Source organism: Pelodiscus sinensis, chromosome 32 (genome assembly GCF_049634645.1).
Source record: "Pelodiscus sinensis isolate JC-2024 chromosome 32, ASM4963464v1, whole genome shotgun sequence".
Lineage (NCBI taxonomy): Eukaryota > Metazoa > Chordata > Testudines > Trionychidae > Pelodiscus > Pelodiscus sinensis.
Window position 1 is genome coordinate 11,054,312 of NC_134742.1, and position 12,447 is coordinate 11,066,758.

A 12,447-nucleotide genomic window follows, 5' to 3' on the forward strand; every position below is an offset into this window, starting at 1 on the left:
AGCTCCTTCCCCCTCCCCTCCCCGCCTGGAGATATGGGGGGGCAGCTCCTTCCCCCTCCCCTCCCGCCTGGAGATATGGGGGGGCAGCTCCTTCCCCCTCCCCCCCCGCCTGGAGATATGGGGGGGCAGCTCCTTCCCCCTCCCCTCCCCGCCTGGAGATATGGGGGGGCAGCTCCTTCCCCCTCCCCTCCCGCCTGGAGATATGGGGGGGCAGCTCCTTCCCCCTCCCCCCCCGCCTGGAGATATGGGGGGGCAGCTCCTTCCCCCTCCCCCCCCGCCTGGAGATATGGGGGGGAGGGGTCGCGAGGCGGCTCCTGCCCCTCCCCCCGCTTTCCCCACTGACCCAGAAGCCGCCTCAGCCACAGCAGCATCAGCCCCCAGGTTTTCCAGCCACTTCCGCCTGCCAGCGCCGGAAGCGAACCCATGGCAACCGCTCAGCCCGCCCCGCGTCGCTCCCTCCCCGCCCCCCCCCACGTCCGGCACTGGCCACGCCCCCTTGCGTGTCCCTTCCCCCCCTTAGGGCCGGGAGCCACGCCCCCTTTTCGAACCTTCCCCGCGCCACGCCCCCAGGGCGGGGCGGAGGGGGGGGGTCCTCCTCCTCCTCCTCCTCCTCCCGCCGCCGCCCGTTGAGAATTCTAGCCACGCCCACACTCGGAACTCCTCCCCCCTCCTCCCCAGGGCTCGAGGCCCGGCTCCCCCGCGGAGCAAACCATTCGGGTGGAATGGGGACAGTCTTAAATGGACTAATCCCGCCCGCCCACCGGATGAGGCATCACGCGGGCCACATGCGGCCCGCGGGCCGTGGGTTTGTGGCCCGCGGGCCGGTTTGGGGGCGGGGAGGCGGGGGGGCTTAACACACAGGTGCAGTGTAGACATACCCTTACAGGCTAGCATATATATGGCGATCCCTCTTAAGACTTTGTATCAATATCAATTTCACTATAGGCTCACAGCCCCACACAAATATTCCCAGCTGTAAAAATCAAAATTTTCAGATAGGGAAACTAAGAAAAATGCTGCTTGAAAATGCATTTGAATTCAGCATGAGGCTATTTCTATAGTTGTATATTTTGACTCCTGATGTTGATTATGTGCTTTAATATTTATGAAATTTTAATTTTTAAAAATCTCAGCCCCTGGGAACTCGCTAAATAATTATTGTGTGACCGTTGTCTGTCAGTAAGAGAGGTGCTCAGTTTTGACTTGATGATTCCCATGGAAGAGAATGAACTTTCACAGACATATGTAGACCCAAAGCAAGTTAGCACTTTTTTGGCACATTTCAATAATGCCGGGTACGTGTCTTCCTATACATAGGTCATCCAAAATGTTTCAGTGTCCTTCTTCTTTATACCTAGCTTTTAGAATACTATTGATTTGCCGTTCTATCACCTCTTCTTCAAATGTGGCCCTCTCGACACCAAAGCTCACTGCTGAAAGTGAGTGCGCCTTTACCTCAACTGAAAATGGATTTTCAGTAACTTCAAGAACCGTCTTCAGGGATCTAGATAATGAGAAGAAAATTTGGTTTTCAGCCCTGAGATGTACACTGTAAAAAAATCAGGCCAAAAAGATGCATATTCACTCAGCTGTGTCACTTGCAAGTTGAAGATGGGAAAGTGAGTTAAGTCTTTCTCACGAAACTGATCTGCAAAAAGGGCCAGTTTTGTTTCAAATTCAGAAACATCGCACATCAGAGAAGGCAGGTTTTTTTCTTTGCCTTAAGGTTTAAGATTGAGTGCATTTAAGTGGTGTGTCATATCAGTGAAAAAATGAGTGCTTCTGTAGCACCTCAAGGTGCGTCTACACAGCATCCGCAACTCGAAATAAGATACGCAAATTGCATATCTTAATTCGATTCTAGTTTGAAATTTGGCACATCTACACAGCACCAAATTTCAAAATAACACATAATTTCGAAACAAAAGACAGGACTATGTAGCACTTTAAAGACTAACAAGATGGTTTATTAGATGATGAGCTTTCGTGGGCCAGACCCACTTCCTCAGATCAAATAGTGGAAGAAAATAGTCACAACCATAGATACCAAAGGATACAATTTTTAAAAAATTGAACACATATGAAAAGGACAAATCATTTGTCCTTTTCATATGTGTTCAATTTTTTTAACGTGGACCCAATGAAGTACCTGGAGGCAGGCTGCGTTGGTAGGGATGGGAGTAATGCTGAGCCTGGCTCAGATGGCAGGATCTCCTAGATGCCCAGAGACCGACGTTGCCTCTAATCTTTTCCAGCCATGTGCAGAATACGTTTTTATGTGCACCGAGGCATGTGCCAATGTGCACCCCAAGCAGGAACACAAACCGAGCTGTGGGCGCTCTGCCAATCAGTGGGGCGGAATCTCTCTGGAGTGGGCCTCCCAAGTGCCCAGCTTATGGGGAACGCTGCCAGAGACCACCGGGGAAGGAACATCAGACATCTCAGGGATGGGGAGGAGAGAGATGGGTAGAGGGGGCGGGATGGAAAAAGATTGTGGGCAGGCCGATGGATGCCGGAGGTGGACAGAGCAAGGAGGGCTGGAGAGAGGAGGGGATGGATGAGAACGAAAGAGAGAGAGAAGCGAATTGTCAAGGCAGAGAGATGGATGGATAAAGAGCAATACGGGATGGCTCGAAGAGGCCAGGGATGGGTCGCAGGATGGAGAGGGAGAGCGGTAGATGGACAGGAAGACCCGGAGGGAAAGAAAGAGGGACGAGAAAACAGCGAGTGGCAGAGAGAGACCAGGGTGCCGGATAGAGGCACAGTGGATGGAAGGAGCTAGGATCCCCAGCCCCAGTGCCTGCTCCCCGACCTACCCCAGCCCCGGGGTCTGGGCACAGGAGAACAGTACCACTTTGGGCTGCCCCAGCTCTGTAGCACCGCTGAGAAAGCCGGCCCCACATCCCTGGGAATGCAGGAAGCTCTTTCTTGTGCGGTTCACCCTAGCTGTCCCTGATGGCATAGGGCTGTGGGCAGGGGGAGGGAGGGGAGAGAGAGCAGTCAGGGCCCTTATGGATGTCGGAGTTGGAAGCGGGGAGAGGCTGGGACTCACTGAAGCCTCCCCAAGGGGCAGGGACTCAGCTGGTGAGGCTTGCGGTGCCCCCAGGGATCCCTCCGTAGCAAATTGGTTTTTTTCCCCATCTAGGGTGAGGGAGAGTCATCTGGGGTGGAGTGACCCCAGCCTCTTAGTACGGCCACGGTCCCCCACTGTACCCCATCTCCCGCCCCCCGCCCCACTCCAGGGCTCTTCTCCTGTCCCTCAGCACCATCGCTGGCGTGGTGGCCCCAGCCCGAGCCATACGGCCCATGGAGCAGGGGTGGCCCCTTCCCATGGGGGCGAGTCGAGCTGGGACCGTTCTCAGCGTGAGTCAGGGCTGAGGGCGCTGGCGTTAGTGCACGGCAGCGATGCCTAGAAGTTAGAGCTCAGCCTTCCCCCCCCCCCCCCCCCACACACACACACGGACTCCTGAGTTCCTTTCTTCACTCCAGGGTGGGTTGCAGGACTAGCTAGCCAGTGAAGTTGGGCAGGGAGGTGTGGGTATAACGAACCAAGGATCCGTCGGGCAGAGGGCAGGACTTCGGCCCCGACGGGTTATTTCTGGGCTATGCATCTCACCTCCCTCCTTCTCCTCTCGGCCCACAGCAACTGAGCCCACGGCTCTCCGCAGCTTCATCTCCATTGGCCCCACATCAGCTCCATGCGGAGAGACCCAATCCCTGCCTGCAACAGAGGAAGCCACGGCGCTGCCACTTAGTGCCGCACCCCTGCCCACTCCCCAAGTCAGGACCCAACTGGGGGGTGCCGTCGCCTCCGGGTTCTTCATTAGGTGCCGGGAGGCAGCGCACCGGGCGCTGTTAGCACCTCGGCTCCCGCTCGCGGCTGAGGGATGCGTCCACAGAGGACTCGGGGTCTTATTAAAGACGCTCGCCGTGCACAACCCTGACCCACGAGTTTTCCGCGGGGCCGGGCCGCGAGCATTCATTTTTTTCCTGTGCCAGCTGGAGAAGCGACTCGAAGGGTGTCAAGAGGGATCCTGGCTCAGGAAGCATTACGCATGCTGGGGTGGAGCACGACGCAAAGACAACCCACAAGACCATGCCGGTCCGCGGGCTGGATTCCTCCAGGGGCCACCTAGCCCAGGGGTTTTCAAAATCATGCGTCTGGTGGGAGCTGCCTTAGAAACCCCACAGCTCACCTGATCCCCCTTCCACAAGGAGACCCAGCACTGGGCGGTGGAATGCTGGGTGCTGGGATCAGATGAGCCGTGGGGTTGCTAAGACAGCTCCCTGCCTGGCCTGGCTCCACAGATGCATGATTTTGAGGGCCATCTGGTAATTTTGGGGCGCACGGCTTGCGATTTTCAAACATTCCATTTTTTGAGGAAGCCCTAACCACTGGCCTGCTGAAAATCAAGCGCCTTTCAGGGGAGAAGGGGTGTCTCATTCTTGGCATCCAAAATCATCCATCCCTTTCCCAAAAACCTTAGCCATCATCACATGCATTTTGAGGGCCAATCTGCTGCCCGCCGAAAGCAACAGACTTCTTTCCATGAACTTCCAAGCAGCCTTGTAGCTAAAGAGGTTCAGACCCAATGTCAGGAGAGGCACCACGGGGCTGAGTCCCAGACAAATGGATGATGCATGGTCCAATAACTGGAGTTTCTAACTCTTCAGAGAAGCAGAGACAAGAGAAAGTGGAAGGGACAGAGTGTCTTCCTCTCTAGGTTGGGAATGTGCCATTTTGCCAACCTCAAGCAACGCACACAAATCAGACATTAGAAATGGTAACACACGTAAACCTATAGGGGAAGATTTTTGCCTGCCTGGTCTTTCAATCGTGGATTTACAAGTAGCCATTCTTCTACAAAGGAATTTCACTCGCCAATTACCGAGAGTACGCAATTGGTATTCATCTACAAATTTGACACTGTTATCCGGGGCTTGAACAAAAGACTTGAATTAAAAAGCCAGTCTCCTCTGCCTTTAACAACTGCATTTTTACATCAAAATCTAAGAATGGGACACACACACCCCCAGCCCATTTAATTAGCCTCATTAACACTGGTCCTACAATTGCCAGGGTTTTCTTTGCTATTATATATATATATATATATCTTGGTTTCTGTTATTTTCCACTCCAGCCCATTGGATGAGGTGGATTTTACCCACAAAAGCTCATGATACTATATATATTTGTTAGTCACTAAGGTAACGTTTACACTGCGATGCTATTTCAGGATACCTGAGTATCCCGAAATAACTATCCCACGTCTTAATAGCAAGCCCGTTATTTCAGGCTCGCTAAGCTGACGTCCCTGTAAACCTCATTCCACGAGGAGTAAGGGACGTTTTGCAATAGAAGGTTCTTTTGAAATTTGGTGCTGTGCGGACAGTGCCAAGTGACAAAATAAGCTATTTCAAAGTAAGATCTAAATCAGACCCATGATTTGCGTAGCTCAAATTGCGTAGCTTATTTCGAGTGCCGGTGCAGTGTAGATCCCCCCTAAGGTACCACAGGACCCGTTGTTTTTAAAAGGAATGACTAACACGGCTCCCCCTCTGAGCCATCCCAAAAGAGTGAGTCAGGCACTAAACATCAGGAGATCGGTTTAAAAGAACAGGAGGGGTTTCTTAAAATAATACATTTGGATTTTTTTTTAATTTTCTTGCTGCTTTCAGAGATCTTTGGTCATGCTGGGGTCATCTTTTCCAGCTGCAGCACCCAACCACGGGATGGGGAAAGAGGGAGAAGGGGTTAGAAACTTTTTCTTTTCAAGAAAGCTGGCATTCTGGTGTAATCTCATTACTCCAAAGCCGGGCCTACATGACAGACCTATAGGCTCAGAAGTCACCGAAGTGGTGTCCTGACAGGTATTTTGCTCTGTCACATGTTAATATAATAATAATATAATTAATGGAGATTGCCTATCTCCTAGAACTGGAAAAAAAAGGTCATTGAGTCCAGTCCCCTGCCTTCACAGCAAGACCAAGTACCATCCCAGACAATTTTTTGCCCCAAATGACCTCTGCAAGGATTGAACTCACAACCCTGGGTTTAGCAAGCCAGTGCTCAGGCCACTGAGCTATCCATTCCACTACAACATTGGCAGCCCCATGTGCCACACTGGCTCTGTGCAGACCACCAACACTGCAGGTTTTGAAAGAACCCCCAAGGACCACAAAATGAGATAAGGTGTGAAGGCAGCCAGCCGGGTTTATTGCCAAATGAGAGACGGTCTCCAGCTCCCTGGATCAGATGTCTGAAGCTCTGTTACTACATGAGTGGCCCCTGACAATGGACCAATTCAGTCCAGGTGGGACTTTTCATCACCCCCTAAGACAGGCTAAGACAACCCACCTGTGGAAGGAAGAAGAACTGGGTCATGCAGCCGGCGCGGGAGATGGACTTGCAGGCACTGAGGAAGTTCTCCCACATCTGGAGGCCAGGGCTGGTAGCAGTGGTAGCGAAGGACCAGGAAGAAGAGGTTGCTGAGGAAGAAACATGTGGCCATGTGGAGATGAGGCTCCAGCTGAGAGACCACTTTGAGGGTGGTGTTCCCAAGCAGGGTCATGACATAGGAGATTAGGATGAACCAAAAGAGCAGCAGCTCCAATTGCAGCCAGCCAGATACCCTGAGCGAGAGGAATTCCCTCAAGCAGCTTTGGTTTCCCTCTTCCTCTGCCACTTCACTGTACTGTGCCTATAAGCACTGTACTGTCTTTAAATCGGCTTCCGTGCCTAATGACTGGAAGGTAGCCAACGTGACACCAATATTTAAAAAGGGCTCTCGAGGCGATCCTGGCAATTACAGACCGGTAAGTCTAACTTCAGTACCGGGCAAATTAGTCGAAACAATAGTAAAGAATAAAATTGTGAAGCATGTAGAAGAACATAATTTGTTGGACAAAAGTCAACATGGTTTCTGTAAAGGGAAATCCTGTCTTACTAATCTATTAGAGTTCTTTGAAGGGGTTAACTAGCATGCGGATAAGGGGGATCCAGTAGATATAGTATACTTGGATTTTCAGAAAGCCTTTGACAAGGTCCCTCACCAAAGGCTTTTGTGTAAGTTACATGGCCATGGGATAAGAGGAAAGGTCCTCTCGGATTGAGAACGGGTTAAAAGACAGGAAACAAAGGGTAGGAATAAATGGTAAATTTTCAGATTGGAGAGGGGTAACTAGTGGTGTCCCCCAAGGGTCAGTCCTGGGACCAATCCTTTTCAACTTATTCATAAATGATCTGGAGAAAGGGGTAAACAGTGAGGTAGTAAAGTTTGCGGATGATACCAAACTGTTTAGGATAGTCACGACAGAAGCAGACTGTGAGGGACTCCAAGAAGATCTCACCAAACTCAGTGATTGGGCAGCAAAATGGCAAATGAAATTTAATGTGGATAAGTGTAAAGTAATGCACATTGGGAAAAATAACCCCAACTATACGTACAGTATGATGGGGGCTAATTTGGCTACGACAAATCAGGAAAGGGATCTTGGAGTTATCGTGGACAATTCTCTGAAAACTTCCACGCAGTGTGCAGCGGCGGTCAAAAAGGCAAATAGGATGCTAGGAATTATTAGGAAAGGGATAGAAAATAAGACCCAGAATATCTTACTGCCTCTGTATAAAACTATGGCACGCCCACATCTGGAATACTGTGTACAGATGTGGTCTCCTCACCTCAGAAAAGATATTTTGGCCTTGGAAAGGGTTCAGAAAAGGGCAACTAAAATGATTAGGGGTTTGGAACGGGTCCCATATAAGGAGAGGTTAAAGCAATGGGACTTTTCAGTTTAGAAAAGAGGAGACTGAGGGGGGATATGATAGAGGTCTATAAAATCATGAGTGGTGTGGAGAGGGCCGATAAAGAAAAGTTATTTATTAGTTCCCTAAATAGAAGAACTAGAGGACACCAAATGAAATTAATGGGTAGCAGGTTTAAAATGAATAAAAGAAAGTTCTTCTTCACACAGCGTGTAGTCAACCTGTGGAACTCCTTGCCAGAGGAGGCTGTGAAGGCTAGGACTATAATAGAGTTTAAAGAGAAGCTAGATAATTTCATGGAGGTTAAGTCCATAAAAGGCTATTAGCCAGGGGATAAAATGGTGTCCTTGGCCTCTGTTTGTCAGATGCTGTAGAGAGATGGCAGGAGACAAATTGCTTGATCATTAAGCTTCGGCATCCTGGGACTCCTTGTTAGGTGTCAGGATGAGGCGTGCTGGGCAGCATTAGCAACTCAGCTCCTGCTCCCACCTGGCAGGTGTTGGGGAGGCAGCCAGAGGGGACTCTGCCTCTCATCGGAGACACTTGCTAGTTGTGACACCTCCTCTGATGAGTCCCGTAATGGGCCCAGAAGGGCTATTAAAAAGTTTTCTCTCTTGACATAGTTTCGGAGCCGATAGAGAGGGCTCTGCCGGCAACCAATCCTATTCATCGTATTCATAAATGATCTGGCGAAAGGGGTAAACAGTGAGGTGGCAAAATTCGCCGATGATCCCAAACTGCTCAAGATAGTTAAGACCAAAGCAGACTGTGAAGAGCTTCAAAAGGGTCTCACAAAATTAAGGTGATGGGGCAACAAAGGGGCAAATGAATTTTAATGTTGATAAATGAAAAGTAATGCGCAGCGGAGCACGCAATCCCAACTATGCTTACAGAATAATGGGGATGGAATTAGCTGTTACCGTTCAGGAGTGAACTCTGAAGAGTGTATCTGTCTATCTATCCCCATCCACACATCTATCCGTGTGTCTGTCTGTCTGAATCCGTCTGTCTGTTAACCGGTGAGTTAATTTGTCCAAGAACTCCTCCTAAGCCGTGAGAGTGAGGACCAACAAATTTGGTCTGCAGCTTCCTCTTATCCTGACTTAAACACACATCAGGGCTTGGTTGTGCCTGAAAAATGGGAAGTGCTGGGAATGGGACTGTTGTCCATAACACACAGAGAGGAGGGGCGCGATACTGAGAGTGGTCACTGGGGGGGGTGTAGTCTAGAAGGGGTTTGAGTATCACACAGGAGTGTCACTCAGCCGGAGGGCTGAGTAGCCAAAAGGGCTTGTAAAGTAGCAGTGCAGGCAAACGTACTCAACCGGATGAGGGGTGCTAATGTGAGGTGAGTGCCACCCCGTTACAAGGTCACTGGAAGATAGAATCATAGAATTCTAGGACTGGAAGGGACCTCGAGAGGTCATCGAGTCCAGTCCCCTGCCCTCATGGCAGGACTTTGTACTGCCTAGACTCTAGATCATCCCTGATAGACATTTATCTAACCTGCTCTTAAATATCTCCAGAGATGGAGATTCCACAACCTCCCTACCCAATTATTCCAGTGTTTCACCACCCTGCCAGGCAGATTGGACATTTTTCCCAATGTCCAATCTTCCTGCATCATTTCTATGACAGACCCAGACCAGCTGGCTGCCGCACTCTAATGGAGGCTAGACATGCTGGGCTCTGGGTGAACAGTTTTCTCTTCCCTGAGTAAATAGGGCTGAGTCTAGTGCAGCTTAATCAGGAAGGCACCTGGGGCCAATTAAGGGCTTACCAGAAGCAGCAAGCAAATCAAGGCACCTGCAACTCATTAAGGCCTGCTGGGGCTTGGTGATAAGGGCCTCCCTGCAGGGAGAGCAGTAGGAGCCCAAGATTTGAGAGAGAGGTGTCTGAGTGAGAGCTGAGGATGGCGAGTAAGGCAGAGTGACAGGGAGGAGTGGGACTGACTAGCTCAGGTGCCAGAGGGAAGGCGCAGGGAGGGACCAGTTGAGGAAGCGGCTCAGGAAAGAAGCTGCCAGATTGGCAGCAGAAGAATATCCTGTCTGTTGTCGCTGCCTTAGGGTCCCTGGGCCGGATCCTGGAGTAGTGGGTGGGCCCGGGTTCCTCCCAACACTCCCCCACGCCACGACAGAGTGGAGAGAGGAGACGGGGACTACAGAGGGGTTTTCACCCCAAACTGTGGACTAGCCAGGACGGCTCAGTAGGCAGCGAGCCCTGCCTCTAGTAAAGAGAGAGGCCGTGTGAAGGGTCCCAGCATGCCTCTGAGGCAAACGCTGTCTGCCAGAAGTGTGGGACCCCTGGGGCATGGTCAGAGCTTTGCCACGTGTGCTCCGGGGCCACGGAGGCTGGAGCCACACGCTGGGTGGGGGAAAGAGAGGCTTGGCTCCCATGGGGATGGGGCCTGGGTAGAAGGGGTGAGACTTTGGGCAGGGCTGGGAGTGGGGCTTGCCTTCCCCAACCCTACCTACACCCACCACCCATGCTGGTATCCACATATCATCTCCTCATCCAATGGCCAATCCAGCAGAACTGTTCAGCAGCCTTACTTCCCTGCGCACAACACCACACGGCTTAAGGACCTCCATGCTAGGAACCTTGTCCCACCAGTTCACGTGGGCCATTGTCCAGAGGCAGTGCAGATGAGTTTCAAAACATGGGGCCCGTCAAGGCACCACATCTGGGTCTCAGTGTCACCTGCCAAGTGTCGTCCTGACTCTTAAGAACATAAGAACGGCCATACTGGGTCAGACCAAAGGTCCACCTTGCCCAGTGAGTAGTACATGGCTTGATAGCTCCATTTACTACTCCAATGTCCTGTCTGCCGACAGTGGCCAATGCCAGGTGCCCCAGAGGGAGTGAACAGAACAGGAAATCATTGAGTGATCCCTCCCCTGTCACCCATTTCCAGCCTCTGACAAACAGAGTCTAGGGACCGCATTCCTACCCATTCCTGGCTAATAGCCATTGACGGACCTAACCTCCATGAATCTATCTAACTCTTTTTTGAACCCTGCTAAAGTCCTGGTCTTCACCACATCCTCTGGCAAGGAGTTCCACAGGTTGACGGTGCGCTGCGTGAAGAAACACTTCCTTTTGTTTGTTTGAAACCTCTTGTCACCTGTGGTAAAACTTCCCTTGATGCTCTGATGCTGAACCGGTCACTGACTTTCCACTAAAAAAGTGGCGAGGAATCCTGTGGCACCTTATAGACTAACTGAAGTGTAGGAGCATAAGTTTTCGTGGGCAAAGACGGATGGGGCAACAAAGGGAAAAAGCATTTGCGGAAAATCATGCCAGTCTAGACGTAGCCTGGGTGTACACAAACATTACAGGCTGTCTTGCCAGGCACAAGCTATTGGGCTAGATGGACCTCTAGGTTGAGCCTGCCTGGGGAAACCTAATACAGTGAAAATGTTGTTATCCGGCACTTTGTTAACCGGCATTGCCCCCAGCCACAATACTGTCACATCTTCAGGCGCACACGCCTGGCTTGGTTTACCATAACTGGCTTCACAATTTTTTTATTAAGAAGTACTAATCATCTTTAACTCACAATAGAAATGTGAGACCAACTGCCTCACACTGCAAAACTACCAACATTAAAAACTTGAGTTTTACTATTGGGGTACGTCTAGACTACAGGCTTTTGTCAACAGAAGTTTTGTCGACAGATACTGTTGACAAAGCTTCTGTCGACAAAGAGCGTCTAGACTACATTCAGTTCTGTCGACAAAGCAAGCTGCTTTGTTGACAAAACCCTGTAGTCTAGACGCAACCCTACAGGCAATAACACCTTCTGTCGACAGAAGTCTGTCGACAAAAGGCGTTATGCCTCGTAAAATGAGGTTTACCAGCGTCAACAGAACTGCTGAGTTCTGTCGATGTTATGTCGACAGAACTCAGTGGTAGTGTAGACGCAAGTATAGTTTTGTCCACAAAAGTCCACTTTTGTCGACAAAACTCTGTAGTCTAGACACACCCTTAGGCTATGTCTAGACTGCAGGCTTCTTTCGAAAGAGGCTCTTTCGAAAGCATCTTTCGAAAGAGCCTCTTTCGAAAGATCGCGTCTAGACTGCAGGCGGATCTTTCGAAAGAGAAATCCGCTTTTTCGAAAGAGAGCACCCAGCGAGTCTGGATGCTCTCTTTCGAAGACGGCCTCTTTACATTGAAGAACGCCTTCCTTCGAAAGAGGAACTTTCGAAGGAAGGCGTTCTTCCTCGTGAAACGAGGTTTACCGCCATCGAAAGAAAAGCCGCGTTCTTTCGAAATAATTTCGAAAGAACGCGGCTTGAGTCTGGACGCAGGGGAAGTTTTTTCGGGAAAAGGCTACTTTTCCCGAAAAAACCCCTGAGTCTGGACACGGCCCTGGTGTCCATTGGTTTTTCCTAGGTTATTGGGACCCTCAGCTAACCGGAATTTTTAGATAATCGGAATGCTCTAATCCCCAAGCGTGCCGGATAACACAGGTTTTACGGTATATGGGCCCTGTTTGCATGCCTGACTTAAACTGGTCCTTGTTCACCATCTGAGAGTGCTCCCGGAGGGGAGAGGGGTCCAGCGGGTTAGAGTAAGGGGGAAACTGGAAGCCAGGACTCATGGGTTCTATCTGGCCCCTCTAGGGCTTTGGGTTCTCTGCTGGTCCCAGATGAGTGCCTGGAGAAGGGGATACAAAGCCC

General features: G+C 50.7%; 1 protein-coding gene across 3 annotated transcripts in view; it reads right to left on the minus strand.

The window, feature by feature from the left end:
• The window catches only part of MGAT1 (alpha-1,3-mannosyl-glycoprotein 2-beta-N-acetylglucosaminyltransferase), a 32,936-nt gene extending 32,461 nt beyond the window's left edge, over positions 1–475 (minus strand). For all 3 annotated transcript variants that reach the window (XM_075914062.1, XM_075914061.1, XM_075914060.1), the window contains exon 1: positions 344–475. The gene's annotated coding sequence lies outside the window, so the exon portion shown is untranslated. The remainder of the gene's footprint in view (positions 1–343) is intronic.
• Between the last annotated feature and the right edge of the window lie 11,972 nt (positions 476–12,447).